The following is a 15000-nucleotide window of genomic DNA, read 5'->3' as shown; positions in this document are numbered from 1 at the left end:
ATTTATGGAGTTACAAACTAGACGGAACTGCGTATTTCAGACATTTTCCGATGCTGAAAAGTCCAGGTATAGAAGGTTCTCTCTCTCTCTCTCTCTCTCTCTCTCTCTCTCTCTCTCTCTCTCTAAATAACATAAAGTTCATACAGACATTAGGGATTTTATATATTTAATTATCGACGTTGTGTGTTTCATCAACAGCAGATCAAAACAAGTCATGAGAGTCTAATAATAAGGCACTCAATTAGTAATAATAATATCAAAAGTGAAAATAGATAAAAAACTAGGAATTTGGTAAGTGGGGGGAGAGGCGTGCAGGAGGTAGACTGGTAATGAATATCATGCTAGAGAGGGAGGGAGAGGAGAGGAGGAGGGGAGAAAGTAGTGGAGGGGCGGGGGGAGGGGGGGGGGGGGGAGGACCGGGAGGGGTGGAGTGGAAGGGGGGGGGGGGAGGATTAGAAGGGAAGGGGGAGAGGGGGGGGGAGAGGGGGGGAGAGAGGGGGAGAGGAGAAGGCGAGATGGAGAGAGGAGAGGAGGGGGAGGAGGCAAGAGTCTGAATATCATTCCTCGTGACTCTTTTAACCTTCCCCACTCCGAGTTGTGGTAATTCGAGTGCACAAAGGAAAAGAAGAGAGAGAGAGAGAGAGAGAGAGAGAGAGAGAGAGAGAGAGAGAGAACTAAAAATGGAGATCACACACACAAAGACACAGACACACTCCCCAGAGTGTCTAGGACCGGTAAATTTGGAAGAAGCAGTAGCAGCAGAAAAAGCAGAAGGCTGTTGCGTGTAGGTGAGGAAAGTTTCTGTGGTTTTTATGATGTACTTTTCTACGAAAAAAAATAGCGAGCTCCTCCAGCCGACGTAGGTTTTCTCTTAAAGGATTTGCGATGCCATAACAGTCTTTATACGAAGAGGAAGAAGAAGTAACAGATGAAGTTGATGGAGAACCTCTTCCATATTGCGGAGAGAAAAAGTCTTTCTTCGAGTATGGAAAGTCTTTTTTTCCCATATGGAAATAAGAAAAAGTAACGAGTAATGTATTCTGATAATTCATTACAATTGATAGTGATACTTATAATATTATTATTAATTAGACTACTGCAAATGAACACTGCAATCAGCAGAGGCATAATAATATTAACCTTATTTTGCAGCCTAAAGGCTTCATTCTATACAAAATCTTCACAAAGGAAGAGGCTCTAAATAATAATAAAATAATGTATATACACGTGATGAAGTTGCGAGGCCAATGCTCCTGTTTTACATAAATAACTACAGAGTGAGAAGAGTTATATGCCAGAAGCTTCCGGTGTTCCATGTATTCACTCATACGCTTGTCATCCATGTCAAAGAAATTGGTGCCGTTAATAATGGTGCTGCTATCACAGTTAATGTTAACAATCTCCTTACACATACCTCCCCGTGTATGACGGCATCTTGACGGATTTTTTTTTTTTTTTATTTAGTTAACTTTTCTAGCAACAAAATCATTTTCTGTATAGCATGAATAAGATATAATCCAGATTTACAAGGACCTTCGTAACCGGTTTCGGTTCGAAGTTTTGCCATTTTATTACAATTTTTCCACTTATTTTATTTCCTAATATTATTGCTGTTGTCCCTGCATCATTCCATTAAATTTTTCTGGAAATGTAAGTAGAAATCTTATTCTGAATTGTTAACAATATATATATTTATTAGTTGACACACTGGATTGAATTTAGCGATTAAAGTGCAATTACCTTCATTTTCATAATTACAGGGGATTTTCAAGCGCCTTCACAACACTTCCAGAGTTATGACAAAACTTCGATTATTTTATTTTTATGAAATAATCCAATACTCGTCAACAAACAAACCGGGCTTTTTATCCTTGAACGTGTTAATTACGTTTTTGTTTGGAAAACTATATGAAGAACTAAATGTGTTTAGACACAGACACAAACATTTCTCTCTCTCTCTCTCTCTCTCCTCTCCTCCTCATCTCTCTCTCGCTTCTCCGCTCTTCTTCTCTCTCTCTCTCTCTTCTCTCTCTCCTCTCTAATATATCTATATATATATATAATATATATTATATTATAATATAAATATCTAAATATATAATAACCATATACATATATCATATGTATGTATGTATACACACATATATCTATATATATGATATAAATGTATGTGTGTTTGAATTCTGAGTTAGTGCTAAGCCAGTCAATTCAAAATCGTAATTCCCCATCGGACAAATACCACAATTTCATAATTATTATGCCAGTAATATATTCCTATACAACAATATTGGCGGACCTCCGCAGCGGGTAAGATAGGAAATTAATTAACTCGGACGGCGTTACAAATCATAATCACTAGAGAGAGAGAGAGAGAGAGAGAGAGAGAGAGAGAGAGAGAGAGAGAGAGATAGGAGGGGGGATGGAAACAATGTATTGTGGGGGAAGAAATTTCAGCAACTCATAATCGCACATAACTTTAAAATCACAAAGCAGAAGAAATAATAGTAAAACCAGGCAACCAGGCTTCGGAGAGAGAGAGAGAGAGAGAGAGATGAGAGGAAGAAGAGAGAGACGGATAAGTAAGTGGCAGAAATTTCTGAATCTAAAAACCGCACGTAACTCTGAAAAACACAAAGCCTATACGTATAATGATAAAACCGAAGTTCATGGAAGAGAGAGAGAGAGAGAGAGAGAGAGAGAGAGAGAAGACCCTTGGGCGAGGGGACCCACAAAGGCAAGAAGAGTGAAAAGGGTAGTCCTGACACCCAGCCCACTCTCCTTCCCTTAACCTCCCCTACGGGATTTGTAGAGGGCATGGCTTACCCACCGGCCAGGGTAGCAACAGTGAGCAGGAGGGCACAGCTAACACGCCCTTCTCTCTTCGACAGCAGCAGAAGCAGCAGGAGAGAGAGAGAGAGAGAGAGAGAGAGAGAGAGAGAGAGAGAGAGGGTTGGTTGGGAAGAGATGGGACAGTGAAAGAGGGCAACAGGACATACCCTGGACAAGACATACCCTGGGCAGGAGGGTTGAGGAAAGTTTAAGGATTCTTACGGTTTCCGACGTGAGTCTTCATGTAATTCGTTGTCTTGCATCATCCTGAGGATATCTGACGAAGTTATTCATTTTCTTCCAAATGATCATCAGACTTTTCAATGTGTCGTCCTTCGGCTTTGAATGACGAATATCAGAAAGAAAGAAGCTGCAAAAACGTCGATAAACTTGAATGGAAAACAAAAGAAAGCAAAACTCAAAACAAACAGGCGCAAGCGTATGAAAAAATAAAACTGACATGGAAGTGATGAATTTTATCTTTTGAAATTGAAAATAACTGTCAAAGTATAAGTAAGGTATTGCAATGAACTCTGAAAAAAAATTGCGAGAAGATTGAAAAGTGGGAGCAAATGAGAATTGCACTCAGCCTGTGAGTTTAGAAGGATACTATTTACAGGAAAAAGAGAAAGCATTATTATAATAATCATTTTCCAAGTAAGTGTTTAGATGTAATATCAAAAGCATTGTGTTTGTGTCTGTGTGTTTGTTTGTGATCATGCATATATCCAAGCATGATACAATATCTGTAAGTAATGAATCATTATTCATACGTGAAATATAACTAATATCTACGTTTATACGGAATAGTCTCGCGTTTAAACTGGAACATTTTCTAGGATTGGCAGAGGAGAGAGAGAGAGAGCAGAGAGACGAGAGAGAGAGAGAGAGAGAGAGAGAGAAGGAGAGGGGGGGGAGGAGAGGAAGAGCCGGGGAGAGAGAGAGAGAGAGAGAGAGAGAGAAACCAAAAACTCAGTCCACCCTTGAAATATCTGCACTTCAATTTTTATCTCAATCGGACGCCAAAACTCGCGCTGTTGCTTTTTCCCCCATTTTTTTCTCGAAGAAATTCCCCTGACGGTTTAGTTAGTTGTGAAGGAAACAACAGGGATATTCCATTACCTACAATCACACTACTTCCTGAGAGTTCAAATTCTGTATTTTTAGGGCCCTCGCCCATCAAAACGTTTCTTGTGTTTTTATCGAATACTTTTTATCTACAAAAAATGCATACAAACCTACCTACTAACACACACACACACACTTATATATATATAATATATATATATATATATATATATATATATATATATTATATATATATATTGTGTGTGTGTGTATTTTTGTGAATGTATAATTTGCACAAAAGTGAAAAAAAAAATCATACATACAAACAGATGTTCTCCATATGAATATGTGAATGTGTAAAGGTGGCCTTTACAAGCATACAAATGTTCGGGTGAATGTATGTATATATATGTGAGAGTGCGCGTGTGTGTGTATCAATGAAGATTTGCAAACACCTACAGGTTTGCATATGACTGCTTTTTGACGATCTTTTGGGTTTTATACATGATTAATTATTACTATTTTTATTATAACTCTTATTATAATTATCATTCTCATTCATTTGTTCTCTCCGATAATTCGTTACATGGTTTCTGCCATATAATGTTTTCTCATCTTGGAAAATAATAATTATAATAATAATCATTATTATTATTATTATTATTATTATTATTATTATTATTATTATTATTATTATTATTATTTTCCCGTTTATTCCAGTAGGATTGAAAGTTTGAAATGAAAACAAAACAGTTTTCGGGTACAATAATACACACCCACAAATTCAAAATGTCTGTCATTGGATAGCACAATTTGCATTCCACATATACTACAGATCATTTTGTATAACTCTCAGTTGTCGGGAAAATACAACGTTTATTCAATATATTTCCAAAGAAATATTTTTTTGAGAATTTATGAAATTAATGTCACGGATCTGGGATTCGTTGTTCTTCTAGGCTTCTGCCCCTAAGCTATTAACTTTATTCATTACTATAAGAAATAATAATAATAATAATAATAATAATAATAATAATAATAATAATAATAATAATAATAATAATAATAATGTCATCCTCCAGTAACACTAGTATTGGTAAATAAAATGAAGATGCAAAATTACTACCACTACTACTACTACTACTAATAATAATAATAATAAAAATACCTTAGCCAGGTAACATATAGTTTTTAACATATTTCTTTTCCTAGAATCTTAGATAGGACATGCAACCAGTGTCTGTTTTCACATCAATTTTAAATGACCTTTATATTTTCAAGCGTTGTCATGTGAATAAACACATCGATCCTATAATTACAAAAACACATTACGAACGATAACCCTAAAAGAACTGCGCCAAAAATGAACGATCGGGGCATTTTTTGTCGCAACTCTCCGGATATCCTGCCGATTAAAATACAAGAAAATATAATTACTTATTTGAATAATTCTTCATCCCGTTCTCTGAATAGGCTAAAAGTCTTATCTTGCTCTTACATTTGATCGAAACTCTGCTTGACTTATTCATGTATGTATACACATGTATCATATATATAATATATATAATATATATTTATATATATACATATATATGATTTGATAGCAAATGTTATATTATGAATACAAATATATAATCTATACTTAATACATAAAGTTTAGTGATGACTTAGATTCCTTTTATATAATATATACAATATAGTATATATATATTATATAAGGTATATATATAATTATATATATATATATTATATAATTTATTATACACACATATACATAATAGCCACTCATGCCCAAAAACGTTACACTTCTTTCAAGACGGTGTCGCCAAACGATTCATAAATTTAAATTACCCATATGAAGAACAACCTAATGACAGATGCCTAAATTTTAAATCAACAAAAGAGAAACACAGAAGCGATCAAAATACTAGTTTTAGGCCATTCCGTCCTTGAATATTTCTACAGGCACGATACTGAATAGAAATAATATTTCATTAAATCGCTAGTGATGGAAAGTTGCGTGCAATAAATCCGAACGGTAGAATGCAGACATTCATTCCTTTAAAATTACATGTAGGTTTGAATTTCAACACAAACTAATAACAAAAAACTCTATATTTTAAAACAACCGCTGTTACATTCATTGTCTAAAAGGTCATTTTTTTCAATATATATATATATATATATATATATATATATATATATATATATATATGTGTGTGTGTGTGTGTGGTGTGTGTGTATGTGCGCGTATTATATATATATATATATATATATATATATATATATGTATATATATATATATATATATATATATATATTATATTGAATGTATGTATGTAACATAAGCGGCTGAACTTTGTAAAAAAAAATAAAATTCAAATTTTAAGGAGTAACATAAACTGTGTACGGTCTTGTAAAACTTTTAAAAACTATGACAAAGGATAGGTATCGGTTATAATTGACCGGGATAATAACAAAAAACAACAGCAAATTAAAGGTTATCACTATCAACTGCTTAAATATTATGATGATTATTACGCTGTAACTTTATTCTACAGCTTCAAACAAAAACCTTTTCATACCTTCAGTTTTCAAAATTATATATGGGAAAATTATACAAAATAATGTGCTTCCCCCAAAAATTCTTTATTTTCTTATAATCCAGTTATGTAAAATTAACCAGATATCCAAACGTGTCAGGTTCAAACCTGTTTCCGTCTTTCCTGAATTAAGAAAAAATGATGGAAAAAAAGTGGATTCTGGTTTGACACATTTTTAGGTTACTTTTGGTTTGGTATTTCATAACAGCGTTTTCACTCTTTATACAACGCTGGTGTTTTTATTATTATCACTTCCCTTCAATTATTAATGGTATTACTGCTAAGATTAATACTATTGCAAACATATAGTAGTATAACACCACCCATTACTTCAACAAATATAAACACTGCGATGAAACACAAAATGAGAGAGAGAGAGAGAGAGAGAGAGAGAGAGATAGAGTAAGGGATGGGAGGGAGGAGAGAGAGAGGAGACTGAGAAGGGGCGAGGTGAGGAGGGAGGTGGGGAGACTCGAATTGTTGGAGGGCCGAGGGAGAAGAGGTTGTGAGCAGGGGATCTGGGGGGGGGTGGTATTAGGGGAGAGGCGGATGATGGGGGGCGGGAGAGAGAGAGAGAGAGAGAGAGAGAGAGAGAGAGAGAGAGAGAGGCTGACAACAGAAACAAAAAATGAGTGAAGAGAAGCTAAAGAAATTTTGCTCCCGCGAAAAGGAATACACTGTAATGTATTCATAGATGATATATCTTTTTCTCACTCTCGCCGGATTTTGGGGATGTACAATGCAGATTTGACCAGGCGTGCAGATAACCCCGGCAGTAGCTTCAACGTACGATGTACAATACGCAATCCAGAGTCGGAATCTAAAAAAGAAAAGGAAAAAACAAGAACATTTTATAACCGAGGTTTCTTGGTCGACTGGAAACAAACTGAATCCTTATTATAAAAGAGTTGGCTTTCAATATAATGCTTCATATTCCAATTATTCATCTTCCGAATTCAGAGCAGAGGAATTTAAAACTATATAGTAAGTAACACCTTATATCCCGTTTGGAATGAAAAAAAAAAAAAAAAGTGGATTTGCAAAGGTGAGAAGGGGAGGAAAAAGCGCATGATGTCTGCAAAGCTTGGAGTAAAATAAATATGTATCCAACATATCCATGGTTTTACACGTTGGATTTTCGCTGTGCCGAGTTCTATTCGAGAATATAGATATAGATATATAAATCCTCCACCAGGGATTTTTGCCGAACTGTCGAATGTTGCATCCATAACATTTTGCGCTGAATCAGAAGTTAGAAAAGAATATATATATATATATATATATATATATATATATATATATATATATATATATATATATATATATATAATATAAGAATCACAGTAGAGTTCATGCTTGATTTTAAAAAAACTAATATGTATGCCCATTATATATTGTGAAAATTATTTCTGAATCATGTCCCTGCATACACTACGTATGTGCGCAAGTTATTGTATATGCAAAATCGTGTATCATATTAATATGTACAGCATATATATATATATATATATAATACACACACACATATATATATATATATATGTCTACGTTAACCTTCTGCATTTCAGCAAATTTCCAAGTTTCTTTTCCACTCTGGCTACTACCCACCTCTTAGTGGATTGTTGTTTCCTTTAGTTTCTCAATTTCGTCGAGCAAGGTTGCAACTGGTAAGGATAAAAGTCCCTGTGCGTCTGAATGCATGAGTATATAAAAACATATATATATATTATATATATATATATATATATATATATATATATATATAGTATATATATATATATATATATGTATATATATATATATACATATATATATATGTGTGTATGTGTGTGTGTGTGCGTCTATGTGTGTACGTGTGCGTGTGTGTGTTAACATGTCTGTAGTTGTTTTTTTTTTATCTAAAACCTGAGTTTATGGTTGATCCTTCTTCCGTAAAGCCGGAAAATCCTAAGAAAAAAATATGTACCTCAAATAATCCTTTATTGAATATGCATGCATAATAATGTCTAAATTTATATGACAGGGTCTGTGACAAAATAGAATAATGTCTAATAAGCTCGAGGTTGCAGACAATGTGCGCAGGGTTGCTTGAGCACGCTCAGTCAAATGTGTGTTTACGTTGCAAGCTCTACCACGTGCTCGCTCCCCATCCTTTCGTCTGCGTGTGAGTATATGTTTTTTATATGTGCTTTTGGTTTTGCTTCCTGTTTTCATTCCCCGTCATCCCATTTCTCAATCCCCATTTCCTCTTGCTTTGAATTCAGTGAAGTTTCGTCTGTGCATAGAGTACTGAGTCTCACCGTCAGCCTGATTTGCTTTCTTTCAAATTCTAGTCACCACAATTCATTATTTTCTCACGATTTCCTTCGCGTTTTCGTTTTTTTCTCCCTATAATACTTTTCCTTTCTATGTTTTCCCTCCGTTCCTTCTCTTACTCCCCCTCCTAATTCCTGCTTCTGAAACCTTGCACGCCCAGAAGCACAGCAATCCCTCTACCTCTCCCTCCGACTCCCCCTCCTTTCCTCTTTCCGAGACCCTCCCAGATGACAGCCGCCTCCTCCCGTTCCTCTTCTTCCTTCTACTACTAGCACTCCTCCTCCTCCTCCTCCTCCTCCTCCTACCATCAACAGCAACAACCCTCCCTCGCCCAATTCCCGTTATGTCATAAATCAACTGACATAGCACAAGGCGATCTTTTTGCGGCAGGAGAACATTTGCGCTCGCCCTCTACATTTTTGGGCCAACCTAAAAACTTAGCTAGAAGACTTAAATGAAGACAATCCCCAACCCCACCCCCGCATTCTCTGGTGAACGAGGATAAACAAAAGAAGAGAATTTATCACAAACGCCTTTCATTGGGAAAAAAAAGCGACAAAAGAGGAACACTGAGAATAGAAACCATACATCAAAAGAATACAATTTCTTTCTCGTTTCATTTTTCTTTCCTGTGGTCTGAGTATGTGATTTTGAACCAAAATTTTTAGGAGAAGCAGCAAGTTTTTATTCGTATTTTTTTTTCTCTCTCTCCCTCCTTTCATTCTTTTTCTACCAGTACCTGGAAGGTACCTGCGGAAGGTAAGAAGTGGTGAAGTGTGTGTTATCCCCTGAAGACTGTAACAATAGAGATGAGAATTCGCAGAACGCCGAAGGAGAGCGAAGGGTCAGCCATGCGAGAATACTGTGGTTTTGCCAAGAGATATAGACGCCCAGAAATCGATTACGCTTAATCTTTAACGGGCAATTTCGGTCCTCCATCTCCTCTCTTGGGTTACTTTCATACGGGCATTGCATCGACGATTGGTTCAGCGTCATTTCCAGATGTGATCTAGCAGCAACTCCATTTATATTCGGAAAGGATAAGCTATAAAGTGTGTCATAGTCTACTTTAATGAAGGCCAGATAACGCTCTCCTGGTGGGAGGGGGAGTGTTTATGAAAGGGGAAGGTGGGAAAGACGCTGGGGTGTCCCGGATGAGGGGAGGGGTGGCTAGTAGCCATATTGGACGCCGGACGCCATCAATCCAAGGAGACTTGTCTTGGAGGTTTCTGTCAAACTTGAAAACTTTAACATTCTGGTTCTCTCACCCTATTAAACGATTCCCTTTCATAACGATGAGGACACGTGGATAAACCTTAAACCTGACGCCAATAAGATCTTCAGCTGAAATAACGGAGGAGAGGAAAGATGGATTGCGACACCGGATTAATTTAGCAGGGAGAGAAAGGGCGAGGAAGAGCACCACGAGGCGCGGTGTTAACAAACCGGCCTTTTGAATCCGCCCAGAGGCAGCAACACCGTCAAAAATACACGGGACGGAAAAGGGATATGATGTGAAACAGGCTCAAGAAATATAGTTAGCGACTGACATTCTGCTATTTGTGACATAAAAGCCTCCCCGGGACTTTCAGTTTGCCGGCGTTTTCCACCATATTGATTTTTGGTACTGGCCCACTTTACAAACAATCACAACATGAAGGCCCTTCTATTCACAGTGGCTTTCTCTTTGTCTTCTTCCCTTCATTTCATCAATTCCAGCTTTTAAGTGTCTCCACAAAGAGTCCCTTTTCAATTGCACTGAGCCTCGGCTTCGCTTGAGAAATATGGGGGTGATGGTTGGTAACAGGGTATTACTGAAATCCATTTCACATTCTACTATCATTATCCCTTCGAATACTTATCTTTCCCGGGGAATCAGATGGAGAGAGAGAGAGAGAGAGAGAGAGAGAGAGAGAGAGAGAGAGAGAGTAGGCAGATGAATTGGAAAATATAGAAATGACAAACTACTATGAAACGAAGAAATCTTAACAATACAAAAATATGAATAGCTGGGGTAATTCTCTCTCTCTCTCTCTCTCTCTCTCTCTCTCTCTCTCTCTCTCTCTCTCTCTCTCTCTCTCCTATCCGATAGAAGCTGCAGAAAAGTTATGCACCAAACAGCACTGTCCACTACGGTGTATTGGAAGCCAAGACACTTCCAAATAGGACAAATAATAAATAACTCCACGGGCCGCCGAGAATATAAAAGAAATAGCAAATCTTCTCCATCAACATATTCACCTGATTTCACGAAACAAAGCTACAATTGAAAGGTTACTTTTAAAATCGACACATACAAATAATCTAAGCATAAGTTTACTAAAAACAACTCCACAAATAAATTGCAGTACTGAGCTCTATATCTCCGAAATAAAGGACAGGTTTTTCATATGCATTATGAAATGCACCATGAGTTCAATCAGTAAAAGCACCCTAACAATTATGCTGATAAAAGTAACATTTCAAATTCATAAAAAATACATTGACCACAATAACAAAAACACATTTTGCGGAGTAACACAGATTTTTTTTTTTTTTACCCGAGACTTTTCATACCAATGACAAGACTCATTTTAGCAAATAGATGTCCTCCATCTTCATCGTAAATCTTATTTATCTTTAAAAAACTTCCAACATGAAATTATGAATTTAATGCATCGAAAGCCATTATTTTTCTTCATCAATAAGACAAAAAATTTCCTACACATATATGTTACAAAGAATTTCCATCAGTAACAAGTAATTTCCTACAAAATCTGAGCATAGTGTCCCTGTTGAAAAGAAAGACTTCTAACTGTGTACTATCAATAGATACTAAAATGTATTTTCGATGAATAAATAACATTTACTCCAAAATAGGCCATACAATTTTCCAACTAACCAGCCTCGTCCACCTAATACAGCAACTGAATTCCCCTTCAACAACAGATAACTTATTTCAAAACTGCTTCCCATAAATTGTGGCAGATAATTTATTTTTAAAGATCAAATACATTTCCCTTCTGTAACAAACAGAGGGCAAATCACCCGTACTAATGGAAATTCATCCTCCAAGCAACTGATTTAAACAGTTTAAAGTATGTTGCTTCCTGCGCACAGTTGTTTAAAAATTAAATTAATGGAGATCTTTAAATACCTCAAGTGAGGAAGCCAGGACAGATGTTATCATGGTAATAATGAAAAGTTACAAGGCATCGTAAAATTCAATTCTATACCAGAGGAGGTAAAATGTTAATTTTTGTTACCGATTATCCTGGTATTTTGGTTTATATTTCAAGGAATTTTTTTTGTATTTTGATAGAAATCCAATATTTTGTATCCGTTTATTATTATCTTTATACGTAATTGCAACCTTGAACCCTGTTCTTATGTCTTCCTTGGTAGCTATCATTGTGGTTTCCAGTTAAATCAATTTTCCTTTGCTTTATTTCCTTTATATATGAAGAATCTTTCATTTTAGTTTATGCTTAAAAGTAATTAATCATATCTTTTGTTTGTAAGGCATTTATCAGTATGTTGTATATATACGCACACACATACAGAAACGTATTTATATGCATGCATATATACATAAATACACAAACACACACAAGGAGAAATACGTATGTGTGGGTATGTATATATATATATATATATATATATATATATATAATATATATATATATATATAGTGTGTGTGTGTGACTGGAAAAATGTTGTTACAACAGAATTTCATCTAATAGAAGGAGCCCATAAAACGCTAAAATATAGGGAAGTAAGTACTACCTGAAAAGAGAGACATGAGTCTCTGAAATATAGTACTTAATTTCTATATTTAGGCGTTTTTATGGGCTGCTTTTATTATTATCATTATTGTTATTATTATTATTATTACTATTATTATTATTATTATTATTATATTATTATATATATATATATATATATATATATATATATATATATATATATATGTGTGTGTGTGTGTGTGTGTGTGTGTGTGTGTAATGTTCCTATCCTCCTATTTCATGTCATTAATCTTGGATTTTGGTTCATATCTAATGGCAATCTTTTATACTGTTATTAAATAAATTACTTCAATATATATTGGAAGGCGATCTTTTTTTTTTTTTTGCCTTTAATTTGGCAACGGCTTATTTGAGAAGGTAACTTATTTTTCTTTTTTCCCAAACATTTTGTAAACTTTACATTTTCGTTTATATTAATCTTTCCCGTTATCACGTTTCTAGCAAGAATTATTATATGGCATGTCTTTAAAAATATTGTTCATTTTCTGGATTATGTAATGCAATCGTATATATATATATATATATATATATATATATATATATATATATATATATATATATATATATATATATATATATATATATATATATATATATATATATATATATATATATATATGTATATATATATATATATATATATATATATATATAATATATATATATATAATACACATGCTGACGTTGTGAGGACAGCCTCATTTTCAAAGCTGAAAAACCCAATTCATAATATATAAAAACATTTCAAAGACTTTAGGATTAAGAAATTTACAAATTAAAAAATATCAAAACTTTAAACAGAAAAATTAAAAAATTAAAAAAATCTAATATTCAACAGACAGAATGCAAGAAACAGACCGCTACCTTTCAGGAGGGGAACCAAAAACCTAATGATATCAAAAACAGAGACAGGGGCACACTCAAGACAGGTACAGTGTTGTGGAGGTAGTTTGATTGTTTAAAGAGGGAACAAGCTTCTTAATGTATAAAGACTCAGATATTGCTAATTGATGAGGTGAGGTGGCTCTGGAGGGAATTCTAAAATGTTTATATTCAATATGTTGTTTAAATTTTTTGGCATGATCACGTAGATTAGAAAATTCTCGATTAGTTAATTTATTGCCTGTTCTGTAACTAACTCCCCGATGACAATCAATTCTGACTTTTAGTAGGTGACGAGAAGCCCCCACATATTTCCCCACCTTATATTTGGGGCAAGTATATAATTATATAAACGACATTGAAAGTCATCAAGGGGCTTAGTTTGTCTTTATGTCTAAAAAAAGAAGCAATGTTTACGGGTTCTTAAGTGTAACTCTACTGTTAACCGCCGGAAGGTGTCGGTGAATAAGGTCACTCAGCTGGACATAAAAAACTTATCATGAATAAAAGGAATACTAAAGTAAAATGCCAACTTAGGTACAGTAGGAATATTAAAATGGGAACAAACTTACAATTAAGAAAGTTATACAATTGTTTAAAAAAACAAAAAACTTGGATGGGTAGCAATTTTCTAAAACATACTTCTGGAGAAATGAGATTTATTGGTGGAAACCAAACCAAGTGGAGGATAAAGTATAGGCCCTGTGGAAGAGAGTACTTGAAGAGTTTAATTAAAAATTAAAATGACAACTGCTATAAAAATTTGTACCTAAACCATTCATATATATATATATATATATATATATATATATATATATAACATATATATATGATATATATATATATATATATATATGTGTGTGTGTGTGTGTGTGTGTGTGTGTGTGTGTATGTATATATCCTTTCTTTCCTTAACAACAACTTTCATGACATGAACTAAAATTGAACATTTTCCCTTTTCCTGATATTTTTAAACATCTGCTCCTATGGTCAGCGCACACTGTCTTCATATCTCTTTTTTCTTCCAAAGTACTTGTTAATTTTGATTCCTAGCCATTCTTCGAATTTGACTTACATTTAAACGTAGTCTCTACCGTTAGGGACACTAATTCATTAACGATAACATTGGAAGACAGCCTATTTCAGAAACTAATAGATTAGATGGAATGGTTAACAGAAAACAATCCATGCAAGATAATCAGTGGAAAAGCAAACAACTACTACTAAAAATATTGTGTGATATTATCATTAAAGGTGTGAACACATTTATATGAAAGAGGCCTGAAACTTTAGCGTTTTGCAAATAAAGCCACCACAAAAATAAATAACAAAAGTATGCAGAAAACACGGAAACTGTTAACCATATACATATCCAAACAGCAATATAGAAAAAAAAGAAAAAGAAAAAAAATGTTATGAAGCACGCTACTTTAAAATAGACTGTTGACTGTACAACATTTCCCATCAATGGTCTTCAACTGAAAGCTTGAAATGAAGCCAAACCATGGAGGTTGGAC

The 15000-nt window shown here is 34.5% G+C and overlaps 1 long non-coding RNA gene across 1 annotated transcript in view; it reads right to left on the bottom strand.

The window, feature by feature from the left end:
- Positions 1–7069: 7069 nt before the first annotated feature.
- Positions 7070–15000, bottom strand: part of LOC135222802 (uncharacterized) — a 71170-nt gene continuing 63239 nt past the window's right edge. The window contains exon 3 of the long non-coding RNA XR_010316344.1: positions 7070–7320. This is a non-coding gene — a long non-coding RNA (uncharacterized LOC135222802). The remainder of the gene's footprint in view (positions 7321–15000) is intronic.

Source organism: Macrobrachium nipponense, chromosome 8, assembly GCF_015104395.2.
Source record: "Macrobrachium nipponense isolate FS-2020 chromosome 8, ASM1510439v2, whole genome shotgun sequence".
NCBI classification, from domain to species: Eukaryota; Metazoa; Arthropoda; class Malacostraca; order Decapoda; family Palaemonidae; genus Macrobrachium; species Macrobrachium nipponense.
This window is presented reverse-complemented; position numbering and strand designations above follow the sequence as displayed.